The 12,712-nt window shown below is 35.2% G+C and overlaps 1 long non-coding RNA gene and 1 other non-coding gene across 2 annotated transcripts in view; both read right to left on the reverse strand.

Annotated features, from left to right (window-relative positions):
* Positions 1-12,712, reverse strand: part of LOC130708278 (uncharacterized) — a 54,660-nt gene that overhangs the window by 12,688 nt on the left and 29,260 nt on the right. The gene's annotated exons all lie outside the window — the stretch shown is intronic.
* Positions 7,740-7,812, reverse strand: TRNAG-CCC (transfer RNA glycine (anticodon CCC)). The gene has a single exon. It is a non-coding gene; the product is annotated as a tRNA-Gly (tRNA).

The following is a 12,712-nucleotide window of genomic DNA, read 5'->3' on the forward strand; positions in this document are numbered from 1 at the left end:
ATAGTGGAAATAACTACTGCAGAGCAGAATAAAGAAAAAAGAATGAAAAGAATTGAGGACAGTCTCAGAGACTTCTGGGACAACATTAAATGCACCAACATTCGAATTATAGGGGTCCCAGAAGAAGAAGAGAAAAAGAAAGGGACTGAGAAAATATTTGAAGAGATTATAGTTGTAAACTTCCCTAATATGGGAAAGGAAATAGTTAATCAAGTCCAGGAAGCACAGAGAGTACCATGCCGGATAAATCCAAGGAGAAACACACCAAGACACATATTAATCAAACTATCAAAAATTAAATACAAAGAAAAAAATTTAAAAGCAGCAAGGGAAAAGCAACAAATAACACATAAGGGAATCCCCATAAGGTTAACAGCTGATCTTTCAGCAGAAACTCTGCAAGCCATAAGGAGGTGGCAGGACATATTTAAAGTGATGAAGGAGAAAAACCTACAACCAAGATTACTCAACCCAGCAAGGATCTCATTCGGATTTGACAGAGAAATTAAAAGCTTTACAGACAAGCAAAAGCTAAGAGAATTCAGCACCACCAAACCAGCTTTACAACAAATGCTAAAGGAACTTCTCTAGGCAGGAAACACAAGAGAAGGAAAAGACCTACAACAACAAACCCAAAACATTTAAGAAAATGGTAATAGGAACATACATATCGATAATTACCTTAAATGTAAATGGATTAAATGTTCCAACCAAAAGACATAGATTGGCTGAATGGATACCAAAACAAGACCCGTATGTATGCTGTCTACAAGAGACCCACTTCAGACCTAGGGACACATACAGACTGAAAGTGAGGTGATGGAAAAAGATATTCCATGCAAATGGAAATCAAGAGAAAGCTGGAGTAGCAATTCTCTTATCAGAAAAAATAGACCTTAAAACAAAGACTACTACAAGGGACAAAGAAGGACACTACATAATGATCAAGGGATCAATCCAAGAAGAAGATATAACAACTGTAAATATTTATGCACCCAACATAGGAGCACCTCAACACATAAGGCAAATACTAACAGCCATAAAAGGGGAAATTGACAGTAACACAATCATAGTAGGGCACTTTAACACCCCCCTTTCACCAATGGACAGATCATCCAAAATGAAAATAAATAAGGAAATACAAGCTTTAAATGATACATTAAACAAGATGGACTTAATTGATATTTATAGGACATTCCACCCAAAAACAACACAATACACATTCTTCTCAAGTGCTAATGGAACATTCTCCAGGATAGATCATATCTTGGGTCACAAATCAAGCCTTGGTAAATTTGACAAAATTGAAATCGTATCAGTATCTTTTCTGACCACAATGCTATGAGACTAGATATCAATTACAGGAAAACATCTGTAAGAAATACAAACACATGGAGGCTAAAGAACACACTAATAATAACCAAGAGATCACTGAAGACACCAAAGAGGAAATCAAAAAATACCTAGAAACAAATGACAATGAAAACACAACGACCCAAAACCTATGGGATGCCGCAAATGCAGTTCTAAGAGGGAAGTTTATAACAATACAATCCTACCTTAAGAAACAAGAAACATCTCAAATAAACAACCTAACCTTACACCTAAAACAATTAGAGAAAGAAGAACAAAAAAAACCCCAAAGTTAGCAGAAGGAAAGAAATCAGAAATAAATGAAAAAGAAATGAAGGAAACAATAGCTAAGATCAATAAAACTAAAAGCTGGTTATTTGAGAAGATAAAATTGATAAACCATTAGCACGACTTACCAAGAAAAAAAGGGAGAAGACTCAAATCAATAGAATTAGAAATGAAAAAGGGGAAGTAACAACTGACACTGCAGAAATACAAAGGATCATGAGAGATTACTACAAGCAACTCTATGCCAATAAAATGGAAAACCTGGAAGAAATGGACAGATTCTTAGAAATGCACAAACTGCCGAGACTGAACCAGGAAGAAATAGAAAATATGAAGAGACTAGTCACAAGCACTGAAATTGAGACTGTGATTAATAATCTTCCAACAAACAAAATCCCAGGACCAGATGGCTTCACAGGTGAATTCTATCAAACATTTAGAGAAGAGCTAACACCTGTCCTTCTCAAACTCTTCCAAAATATAGCAGAGGGAGGAACACTCCCAAACTCATTCTACGAGGCCACCATCACCCTGATACCAAAACCAGACAAAGATGTCACAAAAAAAGAAACCTACAGGCCAATATCACTGATGAACATAGCTGCAAAAATCCTCAACAAAATACTAGCAAGCAGAATCCAATAGCACATTAAAAGGATCATACACCATGATCAACTGGGGTTTATCCCAGGAATGCAAGGATTCTTCAATATACGCAAATCAATCAATGTTATACACCATATTAACAAATCGAAGGGCAAAAACCATATGATCATCTCAATAGATGCAGAGAAGGCTTTTGACAAAATTCAACACCCATTTATGATAAAAACCCTCCACAAAGTAGGCATAGAGGGAACTTTCCTTAACATAATAAAGGCCATATATGAGAAACCCACAGCCAACATCATCCTCAACGGTGAAAAACTGTAACCATTTCCACTAATATCAGGAACAAGACAAGGTTGCCCACTCTCACCACTATTATTCAGCATAGTTTTGGAAGTTTTAGCCACAGTGACCAGAAAAGAAAAAGAAATAAAAGGAATCCAAATTGGAAAAAAAGAAGTAAATCTGTCACTGTTTGCAGATGTCATGATACTATACATAGAGAATCCTAAAGATGATACCAGAAAACTACTAGGGCTAATCAATGAATTTGGTAAAGTAGCAGGATACAAAAGTAATGCACAGAAATCTCTTGCATTCCTATACACTAATGATGAAAAATTTGAAAGTGAAATTAAGAAAACACTCCTATTTACCATTGCAACAAAAAGAATAAAATATCTAGAAATAAACCTACCTAAGGAGACAAAAGACCTGTATGCAGAAAACTATAAGACACTGATGAAAGAAATTAAAGATGATACCAACAGATGGAGAGATATACTGTGTTCTTGGATCGGAAGAATCAACACTGTGAAAATGACTATACTACCCAAAGCAATCAACATGTTCAATGCAATCCCTATCAAACTACCACTGGCATTCTTCACAGAACTGGAACAAAAAATTTCACAATTTGTATGGAAACACAAAAGACCCCAAATAGCCAAAGCAATCTTGAGAAAGAAAAACGGAGCTAAAGGAATCAGGCTCCCTGACTTTAGACTATACTACAAAGCTACAGTAATCAAGACAGTATGGTACTGGCACAAAAACAGAAATATAGATCAATGGAACAGGATAGAAAGCCCAGAGATAAACCCACGCACATATGGTCACCTTATCTTTGATAAAGGAGGCAAGAATATACAGTGTAGAGAAGACAGCCTCTTCAAGAAGTGGTGCTGGGAAAACTGGACAGCTACATGTAAAAGAATGAAATTAGAACACTCTCTAACACCATACACAAAAATAAACTCAAAATGGATTAAAGAGCTAAATGTAAGGCCAGACACTGAAAAACTCTTAGAGAAAAACATAGGCACAACACTCTATGACATAAATCACAGCAAGTTCCTTTTTGACCCACCTCCTAGAGAAATGGAAACAAAAACAAAAATAAACAAATGGGACCTAATGAAACTTCAAAGCTTTTGCACAGCAAAGGAAACCATAAACAAGACGAAAAGACAACCCTCAGAATGGGAGAAAATATGTGCAAATGAAGCAACTGACAAAGGATTAATCTCCAAAATTTACAAGCAGCTCATGCAGCTCAATATCAAAAAAACAAACAACCCAATCCAGAAATGGGCAGAAGACCTAAATAGACATTTCTCCAAAGAAGATATACAGATTGCCAACAAACATATAAAAGAATGCTCAACATCATTAATCATTAGAGGAATGCATATCAAAACTACAATGCGATATTATCTCACACCATTCAGAATGGCCATCATCAAAAAATCTACAAACAATAAATGCTGGAGAGGCTGTAGAGAAAAGGGAACCCTCATACACTGTTGGTGGGAATGTATATTGATACAGCCACTATGGAGAACAGTATGGAGGTTCCTTAAAAAACTGAAAATAGAACTACCATACAACCCAGCAAACCCACTACTGGGCATATACCCTTAGAAAACCATAATTCAAAAAGAGTCATGTACCACAATGTTCATTGCAGCTCTATTTACAATAGCCAGGACATGGAAGCAACCTAAGTGTCCATCAACAGATGAATGGATAAAGAAGATGTGGCACATATATACAATGGAATATTACTCAGCCATAAAAGAAATGAAATTGAGTTATTTGTGGTGAGGTGGATGGACCTAGAGTCTGTCATACAGAGTGAAGTAAGTCAGAAAGAGAAAAACAAATAACGTATGCTAACACATATATATGGAATCTAAAAAAAAAAGGGTCATGAAGAACCTAGGGGCAAGATGGGAATAAAGACACAGACTTACTAGAGAATGGACTTGAGGATACGGGGAGGGGGAAAGGTAAGCTGGGACAAAGTGAGAGAGTGGCATGGACATATATACACTACCAAATGTAAAATAGATAGCTAGTGGGAAGTAGCCACATAGCACAGGGAGATCAGCTCGGTGCTTTGTGACCACCTAGAGCGGTGGGATAGGGAGGGTGGGTAGGAGGGAGATGCAAGAGGGAAGAGAAATGGGGATATATGTATATGTATAACTGATTCACTTTGTTATAAAGCAGAAACTAATACACCATTGTAAAGCAATTATACTCCAATAAAGATGTTAAAAATATATATTATTTTGTAAGTTTGTATGATGATAGAGGATAACTAGACTTACTGTGGTGATTATTTTGCAGTGTATACAAATATCAAGTCATTGTGTTGTACACCTGAAACTAATATAACGTTATATGTCAATTACATCTCAATAAAAATTAAAAAATAAAATGAGACCAAAAAATAATAATAATAATAAAATAAAATAAAATAGCTTCAGCAGTAACCACAGTAGTAGTCAGCTTACCTCTCCAGCCTTAGATGCTATTTTGTTGTCCTATTATAAAGATCAGTGAATTGTTCTCCGTATTGAATTACTTTTCATAAAAGAAAACTTTATTTCTTAAATTGCACAAGGGGGTGTTTTTCAGGAACAGAGAATATTCTCTACTGACAAACTAACAATAATCTCCAAACCCTCCTCTCTGGTAGAGCAAATTTTTAAAAAGAAAATGATTATCATATAATGATATTACTCTTGTAATTTTCATTCACACTACTTGCTAAAAGCCACAACAAAAGTGCTACCTCTTCAAACGCTCCTTTGTGGAGCTCATTTGTAATGTGTAAAAATGGGTAGAAATTACAAGGCCTTGTACAAATGAAGAATTTTAGAAAAAAAAAGTTGTATAAATCCAATATATCTAATCATTTTTAAAAGAGAGAGGGAGGAAAGACTTCAGGATTTTTCCTGTACTAGTAGAAGAAATAATTATAGACATGTTTGTTGAAATGCTTCTTTATCTTAAAGCAGTTTATCTTTTATTTATTAGTATTGCGTACTTAAATATATACTGAAAGAAGTGTAGGATATTGCTGGTAATGTTTTGTCCACTACATTTTGTAGCTATTTTATTGTGACACTTATAAAATTACACGTCAGGTAGGAAATTCAGAAAGAGAGATTCCAAAGGAACATACTGCCAAGTTCTCCTGTTAATTTATCTCAATTCTAGAAGCAGAGCCACTCTCAAGGTCAAGGGAGTTTTGCAACAGGATAATCCAGCTGACGCCTGACTTCAAACAATGATTTTGTTTATATTTGCCTTTAGAATATATCTGCATAGGCAATGCAAATCTTAATTCTAAATTGTGAAATTTTGGCCTTACCTTCTAAGAGCTCCCTTTGCCATTCCAATTGTTCATTCAGGATTTACTCCAGAAGAATTTTATTTATTTCTTAATTTAATTTTTATTTTATATTGAGGTCAGAAGAATTTTAAAATTGGTCAATATTTTCTTAAAGTTATTTAGGTTTTGAAAATAGTATTAAAATAATTAGTGAGGAATAAGATGAAAACTATATGAAAAAGGAAAGTTATATGCTCCATGTTCAGTTGAAAAGGCACAACATTTACACATGAGAAAAACAAGATCCTACGTATTTCCTAATATGACATCACTCAATCTGGGTTTTAACTCACTTCCATAAGCTTTTCATTCATTTTAATTTGTAAAATAAATGAGTTGCTCTAAATAGATCTCTGAATAGTTCCTTAGAGCTTTAAGATATTATTCTGAGAATACATCAATAAAATATAAAAAGCATATTAACAGAAAGTAAATAATTGAATCTAAGTGGGATCTGTGAGAGAATTTGGAGCCCAGAATGGTGAAGTATTTGTTCTTCTGTCATGTTCCATCAGAAGAACAGAATCTATACCCTAAGTCTTAATCTATATTTTTAATAAATATTATTAGATATCTCCCTCTATTTTCTTTTTAAAAAGGAAGCTACAAAATCACACCTCATTCTCTTCTATGGTATCTAAAATTCTGGTTTTTATGGCCATCAAATGCTTTGAAATTTTTTCCTTGATTTATTACTTCTAACAATTCAGAAATAAATTCTATTTCAAATTAATTCTATTTTAATTAGCTAAGAATATCAGAATTTTCTTCAACTTGAACAAGCCACTTCCTGAATTTGAACCTCAATTTTTCATCAATTAAATGAAGGAATGAAAATGTTGGATAAGGTTGCTTCTGTAGTCTCTACCAACACTGAAACTAATGATTCCATGGACCAATTTAGAGATACCTACTACAATATCATTTTTCTGGTGGAAAGTGGAGCTAGAGGCAAAGAATGGAAAAGCTCCCTGCAAATTACTACATGTAGCTGACAGAGAGAACATAAAAAATAGATTTTTTATAAGTGAAAATCTAAACAGCTTTAGAATTAAGTTTTGCTTGCATTACCTGAATAAGTTGAAATTATATAACACTAAAATAACTATTTTGAAGGCATCATCATCCATTTGGAAATACAATTCCCAAAAATTACTCAGTAAAAGCAATATTCTCCAAATATTCAGGATCTTGGGGGACTATATATACATATAGCCCTTTGAAAATTCATACTTTGCTAAAAATTATGAATTCTTTTCATGCAAAACATGGCTTTTTGCCATATAACAATATAAAAATATGAAATTCACATATACCAGACATGTTTTAATTATTTTCTTAAAGTTCTGTTTGTAATTATCCCATTTGGGTGGGAAGGAAAGGAGAGCAGATGGCAGATAGTATATGGGGAATAAATATACTCGTGTACTAGTATGTACTGTGATACATATCCTGTTTGTCCAGATGATACCTTCAGAACCAATACAGAAATACCTTGGAGATACTGTGGGTTTGGTTTCAGACCACGACAATAAAGTGAGTATTGCTATAAAGCAAGTCATGCAAATTTTTTGGTTTCCCAGTGCATATAAAAGTTATGTTCACACTATACTGTAGTCTGTTAAGTGTGCAATAGCATTATATCTAAAGAAGTGTACATACCTTAATTAAAAATACTTTATTGCTAAAACGTACAAACTATCATCTGAGCCTTCAGTGAATTGTTTTTTTTTTTGTTAATTTGGTTGCACCAGGTCTTAGTTGTGGCATGCGGGATCTTTTAGTTGCGGCACGCGGGATCTAGTTCCCTGACCAGGGATCGAACCTGGGCCCCCTGCATTGGGAGTGCAGAGTCCTAACTACTGGACCACCAGGGAAGTCAGCCTTCAGTGAATTGTAATCTTTTTGTTGGTGGAGTGTTTGAAATATTGTAAGAATTACCAAAATGTGACACAGAGACATGAAGTGAGCAAAGGCTGTTAGAAAAATGGCACCATGGACTTGCTCCACACAGGGTTGCCACAAAACTTCAATTTGTAAATAACATGATATCTGTGAAGCACAATAAAATAAGGTATACCAGAACAGTAGTTATGATTGCCTCATAAAACAAGGTAATAATTGCCAAGACACATTCCAAGAAGAACCACTAGCATCATATTCATTTAGAAAAATATTTGTACCAAGAGAAAAAAATTTTACCATATTTTGAGAAAAGTGATAGAACAGGGTTTTCATATAACAGCATTCTTTGTTTTCTGTTTATCTTATTTGATGTTCTCTGAGCTTCTTGGATCTGCAGTTAGGTATCTTTCACTAACTTGGGAAAGTTCTTAGCCATAATTACTTCAAATATTTATTTTGCCTTGTTTGCCTTTTTCTCCCTCTGGTATTCCAATTTTGTGCACCTTTTGATGCTATCCCACACAGTCTGGATGTGCTATTCAGCTTGCTTTTATTTATTTTTTTTCTCTTTGTCTTTCAATTTGGGAAGTTTCCATTGAGCTATCTTCAAGTTCACTAATTATTTCCTCAACTGTGTGGAGGCTAATAAACCTATCAAAGGCATTTGTGTTACAATGTTATTTTTTTCATTTCTAGCATTGCCTTTTGGTTCTTTCTTATAGTTTCCATCTCTCTGCTGATATTATCCATCTGGTCTTGCATGTTATCTAATTTTCACATTAGGGTCCTTTACATATTAATCATAGCTATGCTAAATTCCTTGTCTGATAGTCCCAACACCTGTGTCTTTTCTGAGTGTAGTTCTGAAGCTTGCTTTATGTCCTCAAATTGTATTTTTTCTTACCTTTTAGCTTAGCTTAGATTTTTTTGTTGAAAGCTGGACATGTTGTATCAGGTAATAGGTACTCAAATAAATAGGACTTTAGTATAATGATTCATGTTAATATGGCTAGAAGCTAGACTGTGTTTAAGGTTGTTACAGCTATAGGTATCAGAGACTTCAAATTCTTCTAGTGTTCTTGTTTTTGCCTCCTGACTTGGGATTTTGGGCTCTCCTTATACTGCTGCTTAGAGACAGTCTGTGTCTTGCCACTCTTTCAGTTGTAATCTCCTCTTAGTATACTAAAGGGCTTTGGGTGTGATGATGGGGCATGGGGAAGAGGACACATTCAATAGTATTCTGATTAAGATGCAGTCTTTTAGTGAGCCAGTGTCTTGAGGGTGTGGTCTTCACAAGTATGTCTGTCCCTCCTCCAGGGGTATAACTTGTTCTCCTCCCTGCCTCTTACACTCTTCCTTGGCTATAGTATTCCCAATATATTTCCTTAAAACCCTCTTCCCTGTTGAGTTTGATTTTTTATTTTGTTTTGAATGATTTTTTGTTGGTGTTTTTCTTGTTTGTTTGCTTGTTTGCTTTTTCCCTAGGGGATACAAGAAAGTTGAAGCTGGGGTGAAATTCCCTTCCCTTACCTGTGATAAGTTTTCAGAATTGCCCTCTGGCAAGTTCATTCCCCCTGGAGACCAGGGTTTGTAGGGAGAAAAGTCTGAGCAAGTTTCCATGATGGCTGTAACACCCCTCCTCCAGCCCTCGGCCAGAAGGACATTTTTCTCAAAGGCTCACTGGGATAACCCAGGGGGGTTCCTGGAGTCAAAGACTGAATGAGTGTGGGACCCACCTATGACTGCAGCAACTGGGATTTTTTCACTCATATGTTAGCCTACACTCAGCCCCAGCAATTCTTCAAAATAGCCACTTAACTTTTCCTACCATCTTATAAATCCCAAAGGCTTCTGTTCCAGGTAAACCAATCTCAGGAGCTGTTTGTCTCTTCCTGTATCTGACTCTCCAGAGTTTAGGGTGACCATTTGCCCAAAGATCAGCTCTCTGATGGGTCCAAGAAAAGCTGACTTCCAGTTTGCCCTGCTTTTTCTTGTTGTAAGAGTAACAATTTCAAGCTCTTCACATGTCAGAACTGAACTAGAAGTCTCACATCCTTCATTTTGGTTTGTGTCCCTCCATCTTTCTTCTGCTTTTCTAAGAGTCTTTTTTCAAGTGTTCAATTTGATCAAACTATAGAGATGAATTAGGAATTATGTGGGAAGTTTTATCTTCAATTCCCCTAGTTTAGTGAGACATGAAATGGCTAAATGCAAAGTACTGATTCACCAAGTCCTAGAGGTTTACAGAGGAAGATATGAAGTTTTAGTGTGATTGTCCGAATGAGGAACCAATGGGGATTCTGTTGATCATGATCTTAGTGTCACCTGGACTTAGAAGGCAGTTCTTGTGGTCTTTAGATTTAAGTTTCTCAATCAGAAATAGTGATATTGGGGCTTCCCTGGTGGCACAGTGGTTAAGAATCTACCTGTCAATGCAGAGGACACGGGTTCGAGCCCTGGTCCAGGAAGATCTCACATGCCATGGAGCAACTAAGCCCGTGCACCATAACTACTGAGCCTGTGCTCTAGAGCCCTGAGCCACAACTGCTGAGCCCGCATGCTGCAACTACTGAAGCCCACGTGTCTAGAACCCGTGCTCCACAACAAGAGAAGCCACCACAGTGAGAAGCCCGCACACCGCAGTGAAGAGTAGCCCCTGATCACCACAACTAGAGAAAGCCCACGCACAGCAACAAAGACCCAACGCAGCCACAAATAAATAAATAATATAAATAAATAATTTTTTAAAAAAAAGAAAATAAATAGTGATATCAGTCTAGGAAAGAACACACAAATGCTCTGACCTGTAGCAGGTGAGAAGGATGAGATTCTGAGTCAGGTTATTTGTGATAACTGAGCTCACCAGAATTAGACTTAAAGGAGAGATGATCTTCAGACACAGAATACTATTGCCAATCCTATCCCAATGGAAAAGAAACACCCTAGATAATTTAAGTTTTTTCTCTTCCCCCAAAGAGCATGGTCATAGATTTTTGATATTTTATTTTTTGTTACATATGTTTTGCTGTTACAGCATTTTAAAATGAGAATTCTTTCTTATAGTATAGTTTGGATGAGACTTTATATATATATATACTATATATAGCACGTATCTAAATTGCATTTAAATTATTCATTACTCTGGAAAACTGAAATCCTTTAACTACTTAACTAGTATTTGCAAGATCCATGAAACTGATTGTTGTAACTCAAAATTACTGCAAGATATAAAAGGAACTGCTAAATATTTTTGTTTTTAAAAATGTAAGTCTGTATTGTAATTCTTATATAAATTTTGCATTCAGAATTTTGAAACTGGATCATCAATTCATACTGTACAAGTTAAAGCTGTTAAGCAAGTATTTATGATTAAATAGAAACCCCACTCCTCACCCAAACCACAAAGCAGAGGATTGCTTATAAACAATTCTTGGCTTAGTAACAATTAGTGATGTCTACAGTGTGCAATGCCTGAATCCACAGACAGTACTGTATATCTTCTAAATCATTTACAAAATTTTAGTCTAACGAGTAATAGGAAGGAATTAGAATAATAATAGGAATAGGAATTGTAGGAAGACTGAAAAGAATTAAGATCCTGCTCACCAATATGTTTTAATCTTGCTCTGAAAAAATTAGCATGGATCCTATTCTTGTTCAACTCTTGGCTAGTTCAAGGCTGGCAATTAGCATCAATGGAGGTCTTTTCACAAATGGTCTTTTAACTCCCTGCCACCTGTCCACTAGGCAGAGAATTTATATCATCAACAGATTAAGCATCAGTTCCTAAACAGATGGGAGCAATTTTTAGTTACTATTAATTTGATCAGATTTGGAGTAGCAACGTAACTGTGAAAAAACTCTCATATTATTTGTTTTTCATGTGCATTACTTTATTTATTTATTTTTAGTAAAAGATACATAGCTCTGGCAATTTTCACTTTGTTTTAACAAGCTTCTCATGTTCCACTGAGTTTTTCATTGACTCCAATGTACATTCACCTTTGTAAAACCAAAATCTTTGAGAAGTACTCTAAAAGTATGGCTGAATTAAAAGAATTTTTGTAAGAAAGTTTTCTCTAACTGCTTAGTAGATAGATTGTCTAGGGTGCAATCATTTAGCATCACTAAATGCAATATGGTAAAGTAAGAATCTTTGTTATCCTTGCTTTTCATTTCCATAACAAAATGCTGCTTTGGAAATTTTGCTTGTAAGATTCAGATTACAACTATAAAGATAGCATTCTACGCAGGACCTGATATATAGTGGGGATAAAAACTATTAAGATTTATCTGATTACATGCAATGCTCATTATTTACAAATTCCATATTTGTGAATTTACCTACTTGCTAAAAGTTATTTGTAACCTCAAAATTAATACTCAAGGTACTTCCAGATCATTTCTGGACATGCACAGAGCAGCAAAAAATTTGAATCACCTAACACATACATTCCCAGCTGAGATCAAACAAGGCAATGCTCTGCCTTGTTTTTAGCTTTTACATTGTAAAAAAGTATCCTTTTGTGGTCAATTTAGAGCCATGTTTTTCACATATTTGAGGGTTTTGTTGGTGATTTTGCTGTTTAAAATCCCCAAAGTGTAATGCTGAAGTGCTGTCTAGTCTTTCTAAGCTCAAGAAGGATGTGACATGCCTTATGAAGAAAACAAAAAAAATTTGCATTATAAAAAAAAAAAAAGAAAAGAAAACGTGTGGGATAAGCTTCACTCAGGCATGAATTATAGCACTGCGGGCTGTGCGTTCAGTGTTAGAGGATCAATAATATACATAAATAGAGTGTCTTTAAACAGTAATACACACAAAATGAGGTTACGCATTGATCTGTTGATGAAAACTGTGTGAGCAAAAGC

This window comes from Balaenoptera acutorostrata, chromosome 5 (genome assembly GCF_949987535.1).
Source record: "Balaenoptera acutorostrata chromosome 5, mBalAcu1.1, whole genome shotgun sequence".
In the NCBI taxonomy this organism is placed as follows: Eukaryota; Metazoa; Chordata; class Mammalia; order Artiodactyla; family Balaenopteridae; genus Balaenoptera; species Balaenoptera acutorostrata.